At 41.6% G+C, this 15,239-nt stretch overlaps 1 long non-coding RNA gene across 1 annotated transcript in view; it reads left to right on the top strand.

The window, feature by feature from the left end:
- The first annotated feature begins 533 nt into the window (after positions 1-533).
- The window catches only part of LOC131484415 (uncharacterized), a 58,900-nt gene continuing 44,194 nt past the window's right edge, over positions 534-15,239 (top strand). The window contains exons 1-2 of the long non-coding RNA XR_009248235.1: positions 534-1,038; positions 4,938-5,015. This is a non-coding gene — a long non-coding RNA (uncharacterized LOC131484415). The remainder of the gene's footprint in view (positions 1,039-4,937; positions 5,016-15,239) is intronic.

The raw sequence follows: 15,239 nt of genomic DNA, 5'->3' as shown, positions 1-15,239 counted from the left end.
CACCTGCCCTCAAATCATTCTCCTGAAGGTGGAAATAATTGAAAAAAACTTTGAGTCCAGATAATCTTGGGCATTTTGTTTAATTATGGATAAAAATTGGTGTCAAAGTTTTATATTTGTGATAGTTGGATTTTAAGTATCAGCAGATCAAATGCTGGGGCCAGTGGCACTATGTCACAATCTTTCTGTGCCAGTTTCTGCTGCCTGCAGGTGAGTTTGGCCAGGTGTTTTCCTTACTCCTCTTTTCACCTTTCACCTTGACACTATGCGAGCTCCTTCTAGTAGTGACTATAATGGTGAGATGAAAAGGAAGAAGAAAGGATGTATAAGGCACCTTGCATCCAAACTTTCTAAGGCAGTTGTAATCGCAACTCTGTTTGGTTAGTCCTGGAAAAGATGTTAGAAACCATTGCAGTAATGTGGAAATAATAATAATAATAATAATATCTTGGTACCCAAACTACATTTCCTCAACTGTTTTTGCAGTTAGGAATAGCAAAAACACTTTGTCAGGTGATGTGTGCTGATTTTTTGAGTTTCAGAAAAATATGGCTCATGTAGATAAGCAAGGAGTGGAAGACCCTCAGATCATTATGGCATAACCTGTGCTTTTGGGGTTACAAAACTAGAAAGAATTCAGGAGAGAAGATGAGGGCAATGAATGGCTTTTGTTTGCAGTTTGACAACCTGGTGATGGCTGGAGAACACTCTGGAGACCGAAAGAGCCATCTGTCATGTGAGCTCAACAGCAAGCTAACCCCACCTGATGGGATGGGGCTGGAGGCAACAGAGGGCTGCCAAGCCTCCAGCCCCCTGGGAAGAAGCATGCATTGTCTCTCAAGAGGTTAGGAACCCCTTCTTTCCACTGGGCTTCCCCACATTTATCTCACACAACTCACCAAGCTGGAATTTGACCTCTGCAGCCCTAATCCCTTTTCCATGTGATTCTTCTGAGATATGGCTTCCACACAGCATTCCCAAGGCCAATCATGCTGTCCTGTGACTCTAACAAAGAAGCCCCAACAAGGAAATCAAGGGGTAAGTGGTTTAATAAAGCAGCTGGTAGATTGAACTGAATTCATCATAATCAGCCCAACTCCTTCATTTTACTAATGCTGAAATTGAGGTATGCAAGTTGGAATGGTGAACCCTGGTTTCCAGAGTAAGCTAGTGGCAGAACCGATCCTGGAACCCAAATCCCCTGCTTGCCCTTTCCTGAGATTGGACCCATCCTACAAGCATTCCATAAGCAGATGGTTCTTGTTCAAACACATATTCTTGGGGAATTTCTGTGGAAAATGCCAGGAAGGAGGCTTCTTATCAGCCATTTCCTTAGGATGAGCTCTAAGCTATTAACCCCAAGTTCTAAGCTTCTAAGTTCCAAGTTCCAAGTTCTAAGTCATCCTGTATTCATATTGACCACACTAGAGTATGGTGATAATACAGAGAAAGTTTTATCTCCTTTGCTGCCTTTCTGCATTTACCAGGATTTGGGGATGAGGATAGTTCTACCTGAAGGAAAAGGTAAGAAATTTAGGATTCAGTTGATCTGACAAATTGTCAATTATGTGACTAAATATGAGATGTTTAACAGGTAGAAATGAAAGGACATGGTCACCAAATGGATTGAGCAGAGACAAAAGTATAGTATGAGTCCCAGACTAGGTGTTGAGTTGTTTTGCCTGGAACCCTGAATAACACATGTAAAATGATCAATGAACAAAATAAAATCTCATAGGATTAAGTTCTATATTGCATACTTGAGATTCCAGATGTTTAGCTTTATCTCAAATAAAGGAGAAATAATGAGGATTATGGGCTGAGTTAGGAGGATCTTCCTCATCTTAAAAACAAAACAAGAGGTGGAGCTTAATCCTATGTCCACCCCCACCTCACACCAAAGTGTGGGCTGACTTGGTGGTGAGTCACTTCCAAAGAATAGAGTTGGGTAAGTGAAAGCAGAAACTTCACAGTGGAGAAGCTACTACATTAATCAAGTGGTCAAAATTAATATCATCAGTGTTGTCATGTGGATCTCATGTGGCCCCTGATGAAGAGGTATAATTTCTCGGAACTCATAACCCCAATCTAACCATGGGAAAAACTCAGATTGTGAGGCATTCGATAGGCTATCTGGCCAGTACTCCTCAAGACTGTCAAGGTCATGAAAAATAAAGACTGACCAGAGGATATTGGGGAGATATGAGAACTAAATGCAATGTGGTACTCTGTATTGGATCTTGAGAAGGAAAAAGACATCAACAGAAAAGCTGATGAAGCCCAAATAAATTCCAGAAGTTAGTTAGTAGTAATGTAACAATGTTGGTTTCTGAGTTTTGATAAATGTACCATGGTAATGTAAGATGTTAATATGGGGAACTGGACTATTTGTACAACTTCTCTGTAATCTAAAATTATTCCAGGGGCACCTGGGTGGCTCAGTTGGTTAAGTATTCAACTCTTGGCTTCAGCTGAGGTCATGATCTCGGGTTTGTGAGACTGAGCCCTGCATTGGGCTCTGTGTTGACACAGCATGGAACATGCTGGAGATTCTCTCTCTTTCCCTCTCTCTCTCTGTCCCTCCCCTACTTGCGCATGTGCTCGCACACTATCTAAATAAATAAATAAATAAATAAATAAATAAATAAATAAAATTACTCCAAAACAAAAAGGTTATTAAAAATAAAACAGCAAGCCACCAACCAATCAACAATTTCCTTTGGCTCTGTCTCTCTCCTTTCACAGTTAAGCCTACCAAAATACAATATGCACTGCTCACATTTACTATCTCTCCCAATTCATTCCCAAGCCCACTTCTTTCTGGTTTTTGCTCTCCATGACTTTACTTGCCATGGTATAATTGACACAATTGACCACTCTGTCCTTGAAGCTCTGTCCTCCTTTAGTTATTGATTCTGTAGGGTCTCATGGCCAACCTTCCTGTTTGCTCATACTACACCTGCTTCCTGGATGATCTTAACTTCCCTGTGTCTTCAGTTTTCATACACTGTATATACTGATGAATCTCCTTTTTTCTTGAAAATTCTCTTACTAGAAACTCTTTTTTTTAATTTTTTAATGTTTATTTATTTTTGAGAGAGAGGGATAGCATAAGCTGGGAAGGGGCAGAGAGAGAGAGGGAGGGACAGAGGATCCAAAGCAGGCTCTGTGCTGACAGCAGAAAGCCCAATGCTGAGCTCGAACCCACAAACTGTGAGATCATAACCTGAGCCAAAGTCAGATGCTTAACCTACTGAGCTACCCAGGTGCACCTAGAAGCTCTTTTTGAGTGTCCCACAGGCACTCACTCAAAATGTCCCCAAACAATTTTTTTTTCTCATCCCCCTTTCTTGAAAAACTTCCTCTATCCCCTACCTTGGTGGATGCCATTGTTGTTGCAATGTCAGTCCAATTATCCACCTGAGAAACTTGAGCATTTACTCAAATAATTCCTTCCCTCATTCCCCTTGATCTTTCTAAAGATCTCCTAGCTCTGTTCTCTCCTCTAAGTCTCCCCTTTGCAACCTTCAGGCTTGTATCTATTCTCACCTGCCTTGCAGTCCCCTGACTGGATTTTTCCCCTTAATTCTGCATGTCTTCAATGCTGCCTCCGTCTTTCTGACAATGGTATTTCTAAAAACAGTCTAAACACATGATATCCCTTCTTAAAACCTTTAATGACTTTGTATCACTTTGAAAAAACCGATCCAGACTTCTATACATTGTTTTCAAGGGCTTTCATCATTTCACCCCACATGCTCTTCAGTTTCATTTTCTTCTGCTCCTTCACCTGTTCCCTACATTCCAGAAGACCCTCCAATTGTACTTCTCCAATTCTCGGACACATCATACCTCTCCCTCTCTTTTGACTTTTGCTCACCAAGAGGGCCCTTCCTTTGCTACCACCCAGGATGGACCACTACATGTTTTATGACTAGACTTCTTCATGCCTCATCCTCTGATAAGCTGAGGCACAGAGACATTCAGTAACATGCTCAGTCTTAACTGATGAGCAGTGGTCTTCTCATTGAGTACCTTGAGCTGGTAGTTTTTCATCACTTGTTGGTTGGTTGGTTTAGTAATGAATTCCCAGAGAAGTAAAAGAGGTTGGAGCATATGGTGGGCTGGTGACCAGAATTCTTTATGAAGGGAAGAAGGAAAAATGGGATGAATAAGTGGGTCCTTTATAAGTTTGAGACATGTGAGATTAAGAGAAAAAAGGCAAGATGCTCTGCAAAATGGCAGACTAGTCCCCAAATTTAAAACATTAATTTATAATGATAATCCCCAAAGAAAAACATCTACTTTGGCAAGGGATTCACAAATTGGAATGGCTGATGGATGGCCAGGGAGCGACTGCTGAGATGAGGTATGATGCTGTCCATGGAGAAGAGGGCGGACGTCAGTGAATTATGGGCTCTAATTCCACCTGGGACCCCGAGTAAATAACAAAGTGCCAGAGTGAGGCTCCAGATGGTTTGTGTAGTGAGTGTGACCAGAGTTCCAGTGAGGGATTGGAGCCTGGTAATTCAAACCGGGCCTGCCTTTTTATGTTGTAGCAATTCACAAACTTGCCAGAGAGTGTCTATTGGGTGTGTTGGTGGCCCCTTTACAAAAATGGGCTTCCTCAGAAATGGCTGATTCCAAAATTTGTAGGCCATGTCAGATGCTGGCTAAAGCCTACTGCTGCTTCCTGAAAGGTGATTATTGACAATTTTAGAGAAACCTCAGGCTCACATTAGTAAGCTTATATACACGTCAGCCCATTCTATCTACTGCAAAGTGAACATTCTAGGCTGCAGGAGGCAGAACTGGCATAAGGAAGTAAAGTAACAATCCTTTTTAACCCCCTTATTTTATCGTACCTCATTTTATAACCCCCCTGTTGTGTCTACCTTCATTAGACAATAACGAGGACTTTTTTTTTTTTTTCACAGAACTGTGTGAGAAACATGGAGGGCCTCCAGAAGCCTATACCATCCATGGGTCACAGGTGCAGTTATCCAAATGAAAAGGTAAGCAAGCTTCTCCTGTGCTTTCTATCTGTGAGTCCCCCGAGGGGCTCAAACATCTGGAGCAAGCAAGGTAGGGTGGGACTCCTGTTCCATGGAAGGTCACCTGGAGGAAAGGAAGGCTGCAGGGAGGTGTTTCACAGCCTGAAGGAGGAAATGGAATGGGAGGCAGAGTGCCTGAGGCCAGCAGGGAGGGAACACAAGTAGCAAACTATTTCTCGGAGAGTGCAGGCATGACAATCTACTTAGAGACAAAGCCGCAGGTTGACATCATTGACTCTCAGACAAGCATTTGTCTGAAGACAAAGCACAAATTCTTTAGGTTGAGGAAATACAGTTTTTTGGTTTATTCTGTCATGCACAAACCACTTGAAGCATCTGTTTTTTAAAGGCTCAAAAAAAGGAATACAGCATATTCTCTGCCCTTAAGAATTATTGAATCAACACACAGTCACTGAACACATTCCATTCACTAGGTGCTGATGTAGGCACTCAGAAAAGAAAGTTACTATCCCTCATAAAGAGCTCAGAGACCAGCCTGAGAGACAGATTTTTTTAAAATGGTCTTGATAGAGGTCATTTTAGGAACATAGTGAATCTTCCATGGAGGAACATTCAATACTCAGAGTACTGGAGGAGCCAAGGAGGGTTTTCTGGAGGGAGTTGGCATTTCCACTGAGGTGTCGGGCTATTGGAAAGGGGGAGGAGGTTGTCTGAGAACAGGGAAATGCATGTTCAACAATTAAGAGGTGAGAGAGGCCCTGGGCTATGCATGGCTTCGCAATACTGAAGCCCAGGATGCAGTAGAGAACTGGCAGGAGAAGAAGCTGGTGGGGCCATCTGAAGGCACATGCCGAGGAATGGGACTCTATGCCGAAGGTTCCGAGGAGCCCTGGATAATTTCATGTGAAGGGCATGATACGTTCAGAGATGTGTTCTGAATCGTTTGTCACTTAAGTGGAAGGTGAGGAAGGGAGGCAAGGGCAGAAACCCAGGGGGAACTAGCAAATGAAGATCATGTGCCCAGTGTCTCTCTAGCTTGTGTTCTAGACTTCCTAACTCTGGCAATTCCACAGATACACAGGATATGTAATGTTAATTTTCAACAACTGCCATGAGTGGCTTAAAAGCAAAATGGCTTGTCCATCCTTGTAGATTTCCCAGGCTGCTTTCAGCAGGATGGAAGGCCCATCTGCTTCTTTGGCTTGAAGGGAAGGCAACAGCACAGGATGAACCTTCCTGCCTCATCCTACAGGCCATCAGTGGCCTGCTCCTGAAGTCCTGAGATGGGAGATGGCCTGGTCACCAAGGGTCTTTCCATGGCGGGAGGTGGAGGACTTGAGGCTGGCTGCTCCTGTGCTGGCACCGGCTCTTATTTTTCTCGTGCTGAATTGCTGGGGAAGTGGTTGAAATCAGAAGCAAAATGCCACATTGCACGCCCACTGAAGTCTGGGCTCAAGGGAAAGGAGAATGATTGCCAGAGTGTTAGCTGTTCCTAATCCACTCCTGGACCTTAAGCTGTCTTGAACAGAGTTGCCAAACAGCTTGGTAGAGACTGGCCTTTGGGTGGGTGTGGGCAGGGAAGGGGAGGGGAGGGAGGGGAGCATTGGCTCTCCATCTCAGTTACTTGTTCAGAAGCAGCTCCCTTCCCGAGAGGCTGGTATTGCGGGTCTGCAGCAGGGTGAGTTTATGACTTTGTCTGAGAACTTGCTGTCAGATTTGCCAATTTGACTGTACATGCAAGTATAGGGTTGTTTAAAACTGATTTGGAGCTTTTAATCTTCCATTTGTTATTTTAGTTGGGAATTTCTTGGTAAGCTCAAAATCTAATGCTGGAGCCTTGGAAAGAAATTATCATATCATGAAAAAATGATACTATCTTTCTGTGGATTTCTGTATGGGATTCCGGTTTTCACATAGAAGAGTCTGTGATTGGGAGATGATAGTTTGGACATTGGGCAGTGATCAGGCACCATGGAAAGAGCAATGTTCTGGGCTTAGTAGACTGTGGTTTGAGTCCCAGTTCTAATTCAGTGTCACCTTGTGTGAGTCCCCTCATTGCCTCAGGCCTTGTTAACCCTAGGGGAAATGGGGGTGTTGATTCTTTGACTCAGATTTTATAGCAGAGCAGAATGAGGTCAGGAGAACTGACAATATTAATACAAGGTCCCAGAGTGAGTAGATGTTAGAGCTATGAGCAGACTCATTCACGTGCATACATTCACATGCATACACTCACATGCATGCGTTCTGTAAGGAAAGCACTTAGTTTCACTGTGGTGTGCATATGTGCTCTGCTGTGGAGCAGGTCACCCTGGTTTCTCCTCTTGCGTGGGTGCTGATGAGAGTCTTGGGTTGTAGCTGAATAAGAGAGAAGTATGCGTGAGTGAAACAGCAGAGGCCTTCTAGCTTTTCCACTGTGTACTGATTCCATAGGGTGATGTCAGAAGAAGGCACAGGGCAGAGAAGAGTGGACGGTAAGGGAGGGTCTGCTTCTGCCCTCGAGGAACGAGTAAGGCTTTGGTTCCTAGAATGTGTCTGCATGCTTCTTTCATTCACTTCTGAAACACAAAGAGCTCTGTCTGAGACCCTGGCAGGACAGCAAGTCTTTTCGGGATGACCGCAGTGATCTAGGATGATTTATGACTTGTTGCCTTGAAAAGCACAAGCCCAAAGTCAGACTTGGTGCATTCTGGACTGATGCTGTGATCTCCAAGCCAAGGGAGGGCTTGAGCAATGGTGGGGATGGTGTCGACCGCTCCTTACACAGCCATTCCATTCTGGAAGCCCCACCCCTCTCAGTAGTTGCTGTTCTGTGTTCCTGGACATGTTCTGTAGAAAAGGAAAGCAACAGAAACTGGTATATTTTAGAGCAAAATTGAGCATAAGATTCTGACCGTTACTTTATAGGAAGAAAGAACAGTCTTCAGAAGTAAAATTTGCATAGTGCTTGATTCTTTTCAATTTAAATTTTAGTTTTTAAGTAACATAGGTAGGTAGTTTAATCACACTAACAAATAGTTTTGAAACAGTGAACATGACTCTTCTCAGTGTTTTAATTTATTAACTGATTCAGGCATTATTAGTACTCCTGTTTGAAAGGGGAAGTTGAGGCATGGAGAGGTTAAGATTCCTGACCAGGTTCACACAGTCGGCAAGTGTCAGGGATGAAATCCAAACCCAGGTCTGGGCTTTGAAGCACCATACCATACCGTTTCACTGAAAAGCAAAAGTCAAATAACATTATAAATCTTATAATACAAAACAGCAGTTCCTTATTCCACCCTTCCCCACCTCTGACTTCTATCCTTCAGGAATAACCACTGTGTTCCTTGCTGTTGTTTTTCATCTGGAATGTTCTTCCATATTTCTCCATATCATGTTTTTGCTGTCTTTTTCTGCAGTGTTTCAATTTTAGATGTTACCTATTGACTTAATTCTATGAAAGATGAAAATTTCACTCTCTCGATATCACCCATCTGCCCCTGCCACAAACACATGTACATCTCATCTCCCCGTTCCCCCTTTATATTTAAGCACCACTTTTAGTCAAACCAATATTCAGTATTTAATGTCATATAATTATGTAAATATTAATCAAAGATGAGCCTTACAGTATACGATTGTTCATTATCTTTCTCTACAAGTTTTTGTAGTCAATAATTCCTTCTTTTGTTTCGTATTGTTATCCACACAACTAATTCTTCCCTAGCTTTTCTAACAGGGCTATCGAGCACTTCTCAATATGAACAAATACTTCAGGCAATCTTTCAGGCTTTGTTTTTTCTTAGAGTTATTCCTTCTAGCACCATCTGTCCTGTCTTCCTCTGCCAGTCAGGATTGTTTATGCTTTGGGGCTGATGCATCACTGGTATCCTAGGATTTGTCTTGATCGTCATCCTGGGAATTGCCTTCGTCTGCCTCATAAGCTAGATCCCTGGTTTCTTCCTCTTTCTTAGTTTAAACCCTAGTATTGGGGGGAAATCATATCTTCTAGTAGTGCCCTAAGAAAAAATACACGGTGGAAAAATATTATAAAACCTAGCATGTCTGATGATATTTTTCCTCTACTTGCATATTTGAGTGTATTTTGAGTATAGATTTCTAGATTAGAATTCTAAGGCATTTCTCTACTTTTAACTTGCTCCCAATGCTATTTTTTGAAAAGTATGAGGCAGTACGTTATTCCTAATTCTTTGTGTGGGAAAAATTGTTTGTATGCTTTTTCTCTCTGGAAACTTTTAGGGCTTCTCTTTATCCCAAATTTTACGATGACATGACTTGACGAATCCTCTTTTCGATTCAACATGGTGGGCAGGCTATATTCCCTTTTGATCTGGAAAACCATATCCCTTGGCTCAAGAATATCATATATAAATATATAGTTTCTATTTTATACAGTATGTATTTTTATAGTTTCTTTCTCTGACCCTTCCTTCCAGTTAGCTCGTCAGTTGAATGTCAGTCTTCATGGGTTTATCTTTAATTTTCTAGCTTATTGTTTTCCTTTTCTATCATTTTTTGGTTATGCTTTATAGATTTCCTTAAATTTAATCCTCTATATATTTTATTGAATTTTAAATAATAATTTTAAGTGCCATGAGACTTTGAGTTTCTCAGAGTTCTTATCTAGTGTTTTTTTTATTAGCACTTATTCTTTTCTGCATTGATTTAATATCTTTTCTTATATCTAAGAATATTCTTTAAAAAAATGTTTCATGTTTCCTCAGTTGCCTTAATTTCTTCTACTTCCTCTGAGTAATTTCCCCACCCTGCCTTTTTCTCTTTCTTTTTGTCTCTGTCTCTGTCTCCGTCTCTCTCTCTTTTTTATTTTATTTTATTTTTTTGGTTTAGACTCATATTAGAAACTTAGCACAGATGTCTTAGTACAAGTGAATGGCACAGAGATTCAATTTCTTTTTCATTCCAGTATAGTTAACATACAGTCAAAGATTCCTTTTCAAGTTGAGTCCCTAAAAAGCTGATGTGAACCTGTGTGTGTGTGTTTGGTAGCTATGATTGGGGTGGGGAAAGGAGGTGTGCTCAGTAATCTGTAGACTTTGCTTTGGGATTATTGGGTGAGGACCTGGCTGTTTCTTTGGGTCCCCAGGATCAGTAGGTTTCGCTTCCCATGGGGCTGGCCAGTTTCTCTGGGAGGATTCTCCAGCTCCCTGCCTGGGGAGAACAAGGACAAGTCTGGCTCCCGTGTTCTGGCTGCTGGTCAGGGAAAGATGGTGGGTTTCACCATTTCACATGCAGATGTTTACTTACATTCTTCCCTTTCTATTTTGGTACCTTGCCCTTGCCTTTAACTGAAACTGGGGACCTCAAGTCCAAAGTGTCTCCAGAGGGGAAAGCTGTTTTGTGCCTGGCTAGAGGAAAGGTGATTGGTTGTGTGAGCAGGCTCAATCTACACCTCAGCATTTGGAGATACTTGACACCCTCCCATCTCTGTGCTGTTCCAGAGTTGTATGGGTGAATCGATTGGCACCTTTTGGCTCCATGGACCCTTGACTGGCTATCAGATTTTAGTTACTACTTGTTTATCTTCTTCTTGTTTCCTAAATTTTGTTAACTATCTATAATCCTCTCTTTCACTTTAGTTGTCATTTGGGGTTCATATCTTTTATGATGTTGGAGAAGGGAGCAAAGATAAGTACCGACTTGACTTTCAGCAAACCTCTTCATCCACATGCTGCTCTTCATCCACATCCATATACCTGAAATGGCTGAAAATATCAGCTCCATATCCCTTGTAGGATCATTTCTGTGGTTTACCAACAGGTCTCATGCACACATACATTAGAAAATGATTCCTGATGTTCATGGCTTTCAGGGATATAAAGGATGCATAGGACCCACTTTCTGCCTTCAGAGGAAGAATAACAGACCATTCCTACAGAAGAGAAGATACACCATGTGGGCAGGATAGGAGAAATTTCTGGGATGGGAGCTCACAGGGGGCCTAGGGGTAGGTAAATTTTGAATTGTGCCTTGAAGTTAGGCCTGGGGTCTGTAGGTTAATAAGTGAATAGAACAATTTAAGTGGTAGGAGGATTCAGTAAACACTTTGGGAGAGAATTCACAAAGCAGCAGAGAAGTAGGGGAGAGCTCTTGTGAGTCTGCTTGGCAAGATGAGACAAGAAAAAAACATCAGAAACAGATGGCAAAGAAGCTCTTTTGCCAGAAGAGGAAGTGTACGTGGAAGTCTAGAGTCATGCTCTCCTTTAGTTTTGTAAGGAGATCAAGGGGTACTTAACGTTTTCCCCTGGCTTCGACTCCAGAAGTTGGGAGATGCCAATAATGTTCATCCAAAGGCTGGAGTCAAGAGGAAGCATCTGCTCAAGATGCTCTAGTTTCCTGCTGGGCTTGTGGATGGACCAAGGTGGGTTCATTATCATGAGGATGTCCAAGAAGAGGAAGTACACTTGTCAACAAGATCCTATGAGTGGTTGGGAACGTCTACTGAAGGTGAGTGGAGAGGCCCATGGCGGGCCCTTGACAGGTGGTGAAGGTGAGCCCAGTGAACTGAAGGAAGACCAATGGGCAGTGCACAGTAGGTCAGAAAGGATAAGATGTTCTTCTGTGCCCTCACTGACATATGGGTACGGTCGTGGTTTGGCAATATGTATCTTAAGAGGTTTATTATTTTCCTCTTCTTACACAGTGACTTTGAACAAGTTGCTTTCTTTGCAGACATTTGGTGAAAATCAAGGAGCAATGTTCTGGTTGCACATGGTAAATCGGATCTCTCCCCAAAGTCAGCCTGAAACTGTAGGACTCATCCTGACCAACCTCCCAGATTTCACCACAGCAGTGTTGGGAGTCTGCTTAGAATCATAAGAGTTAGTGACAATTTAAATATTCTGCATATTTTGGCAGAGGGTGTAATTAATGCTGATATTAATGGCAAACGTAGAGAGAAATGAGTGCTCTTTTCTTGTTAAAGGCAACCCAAGAACATTTGTGAGGTAGAATGGGTTAGGTGAAGAGAATCATTTATTGAATATCTAGTTTTCTAGGATGTTCAGATTCTCCTGGATTTCCAAATAACTGCTTATAACAGCTGGCATTAGTACCCCACATTAACTACTTCTTCCTTCCCAAATTAGTTTTTGAAGAATGGAAGTGATGTTAGCTCTGTTCTTTGCAATCACAAACATCCCTATACCATAGTTCATATAGAAAGAGCTCAGCTTAAAATTGATAACAACCTGAATACTTAGTTATATAACCATGTTTTTAGAATTATGATTTAAAAGAATGGAAAATTGCCCAGACAAGTGAAGAAAAAAAAGCCACAATAAATAATGCAGTGTTGGATTCTAATACAAAGTATAAAAGAAATATCTGAGTTTATAGCAATATAAATTAATGATTGAATAAAACAAATGAGGGAGAGTAGACAAATGTCTCATGTAGCAGTCCCAATTATTTATGTAGACACTCTGCCCTCAAGGCGGTGTGCAAAGTTACTCCCTTTCAAAGTGTATACATGGAAAGGGAGAAAAGGTTACAGCAGAGAAATCTGACAAATACTACGTCAGCCAGGTGATCTGGGCTAATGTTCTAAGTGGCTCCAGTGTGCTACTTTTACCATAAACAAATGACTTTTTTTAGAAATAAGAATTAGCAGTAACAGAAGTTGGCTATTTATCCCACAAAATTCTATTTTGTAGGTAGAATAGATGTATAAAAGAGTGTAAGGTTCAACAATCAATTATGATTGTAAACAGTTGCCGTGGGCATTTTTAATTCCTCAAAGTATCTAGTGCAGGAATTTGCAACAGAGTAAATGAAATGATCAATGAGTGTTTGTTTAATTGGCTAAAACATACAACAGTTTTATCGGTAGAAATAGTAGTTATCTTCTAAGTGATATATCTTTCTAAAACACATATCATAACATTACGTTTCATTGACAATAAGATTCAAATTGTTACCATGACATTCAAAAAGCCTTTAAAAGCTGGCCTGAATGACTTTGCTAACCTCATTCCCTATATGCAGTGGCTATGTAGTATTTACTGATCCCTACAAAATTCTTGAACTTTCTTGTCTTCACACTTCTGTTTATTTTCATTTTCTCAGTCCCAAATGGTTTTTCTCCCTTGTTTGATAAAAATCCTCCAAAACCAAATTAAAAGCAAGTCTAGAATTAACTCTACCCTGTCTTTAACCCAGGTAACTGAGTAACTCTAATGCAGCACTTATAGACCACTGTGGGTTCTAGTTAGGTGTGTATATTTTGCTCCACATTCCACCATTCTATGCTTTGTTTATAATTATTTTTTTTTCGAGAGATAGAGAGAGACAGAGAGAGAAAGCAAGCATGAGTGAAGGAGGGGCAGATAGAGAGGGGGACAAAGGATCTGAAGTGGGCTCTTCATTGACAGCAGCAAGCCCGATGCAGGGCTGGAATTCACGAACCGTGAGATCATGACCTGAGCCAAAGTCGGTCACTCAACTAACTAACTGAGACACGAAGGCACCCCCACCACTCTATGCTTCTTGAAGACACACCCTCTTTCCTTATGCTTTTTGGAATCTTCTATTGCCTTACTAGGAACTCACACATAGTAAGCACTCAAGAAATACTCATTTAATTCAGTGGTCCTAGAATTGGGGTGCACAGTAGAAGAACGTGGAATGCTTTTTAAAAGTACCAATGCATAGACCCTACCCAGAATAACTAAATTAGAACTTCCAGGAGTGGAGCCTAAGCATCGATATGCTAATAAGGTCCCTCAGGGATTCTAATATGCATCCATATAATTGAAGTGGGCCAGGGGCATCTCAGAAGTGAGAGGGGCAGTAAGGCAGTTTAGCTCCAGCAGCCCTCCCCTAATTCACGGTTCTGCCTAGCCCTTGATCACCAACATCTCTGAAGACTCATCACTGCACCTGGAATAGTTTTTGGCTTCACTATGACTTTGAAGTGAACTTTAACTTCTAAAGAAATCTGTGATGACACAAAAGGCAGGTAAGATATATAGTTGAAAGATCAGCCCCCACATGTGGAAATGGTTTGTTACACTCTGGAATGTACCTGTGAAAAATGTAGCTTTGAAAATGTTAGTAGCAGATGCTTCTGTTCATCCCCACGCAATTTACTGATTATGATGTGCAATCACTTCCTCTCAAATTCCAAGTCAGTTGTCTTCTGGGGTGTTTCCTTCAATCAGGATAGCAGTGCTAACATGTGGATTGGCCAGACTATGCTTTATATAGTGATACTGTCTGGAGGCGTGCCCCAGGGTCTCATGTGTTTCTCCCTGTCCTACCTTTACAAGTGTGAAGGCTAAGGTGACAACTGTTTTCTCTGAGATGCCCAGGACACTTAGTTCCTATAAAGCCAGGCTACTGGTACTTAGTCAGTGGTTCTCCAACTTGAGCATGCATCTGAATCATCTCTTGTTAGAATACACATTACTGGGCCCCATCCAGAGTTTCTGATGTGATAGGTTTGGGAAAAAACCTGGAGAATTTGCATTCCTAAGTTCCCAGGTGATATTAATGCTGGTGGTCCAGGGACCATACTTTGACAACCAGTGTTCCAGGTAGAAGAGCAAAAAACGTAATGATAAAGGGAGTAGAAAAAAATAGAATTGATTAGTTTTGTTGTGTTTTCTTATTTTAATGTTTGTTTATTTTTGAGAGAAAGAAACAGAGTGTGAGCAGGAGAGGGGCTGAGAGAGAAGGAGACACAGAATTGGAAGCAGGCTCCAGGCTCTGAGCTGTCAGCACAGAGCCCCACATGGGGCTTGAACTCCTGAGCAGTGAGATCATGACCTGAGCTGAAGTCAGACACTTAACCAACTGAGCCACCCAGGTGCCCCAGAATTGATTAGGTTCTAAAGGGGTATGCACTGTTTATTGACGCTTATTCAGCTGAGAAAAGAGAGGTATAGCTATGATTCTTACTGTTTTAAGGATTATTCTGTGGCTAACCTATGTTACCCTCTAGCAACAAGAAATAAGGAGTAAATGTGTACATGATTTTCAACCACAGGCTGCTCTGAGTTATGAGTTTGTGGATGAAGTTACGCCATGAGATGAGAATTTAGAGGGAGGTTATGTCTCTGCCACAGAATTTTTTAAATCACAAGTGTGAAGCTTTATCACAGTATAAAACAGACTTTTCTAATAAGAAAACCAACTTTGCTGACCACAGCCCTTACCAAACACACAAAGCTCACAGCCTCTGCCTGAACCCTTAGTAGGGCA

The sequence above is a fragment of the Neofelis nebulosa genome, chromosome 9 (assembly GCF_028018385.1).
Source record: "Neofelis nebulosa isolate mNeoNeb1 chromosome 9, mNeoNeb1.pri, whole genome shotgun sequence".
In the NCBI taxonomy this organism is placed as follows: domain Eukaryota; kingdom Metazoa; phylum Chordata; class Mammalia; order Carnivora; family Felidae; genus Neofelis; species Neofelis nebulosa.
Note: the sequence above shows the minus strand (reverse complement) of the source record. Positions and strands in the feature narration are given on the sequence as shown.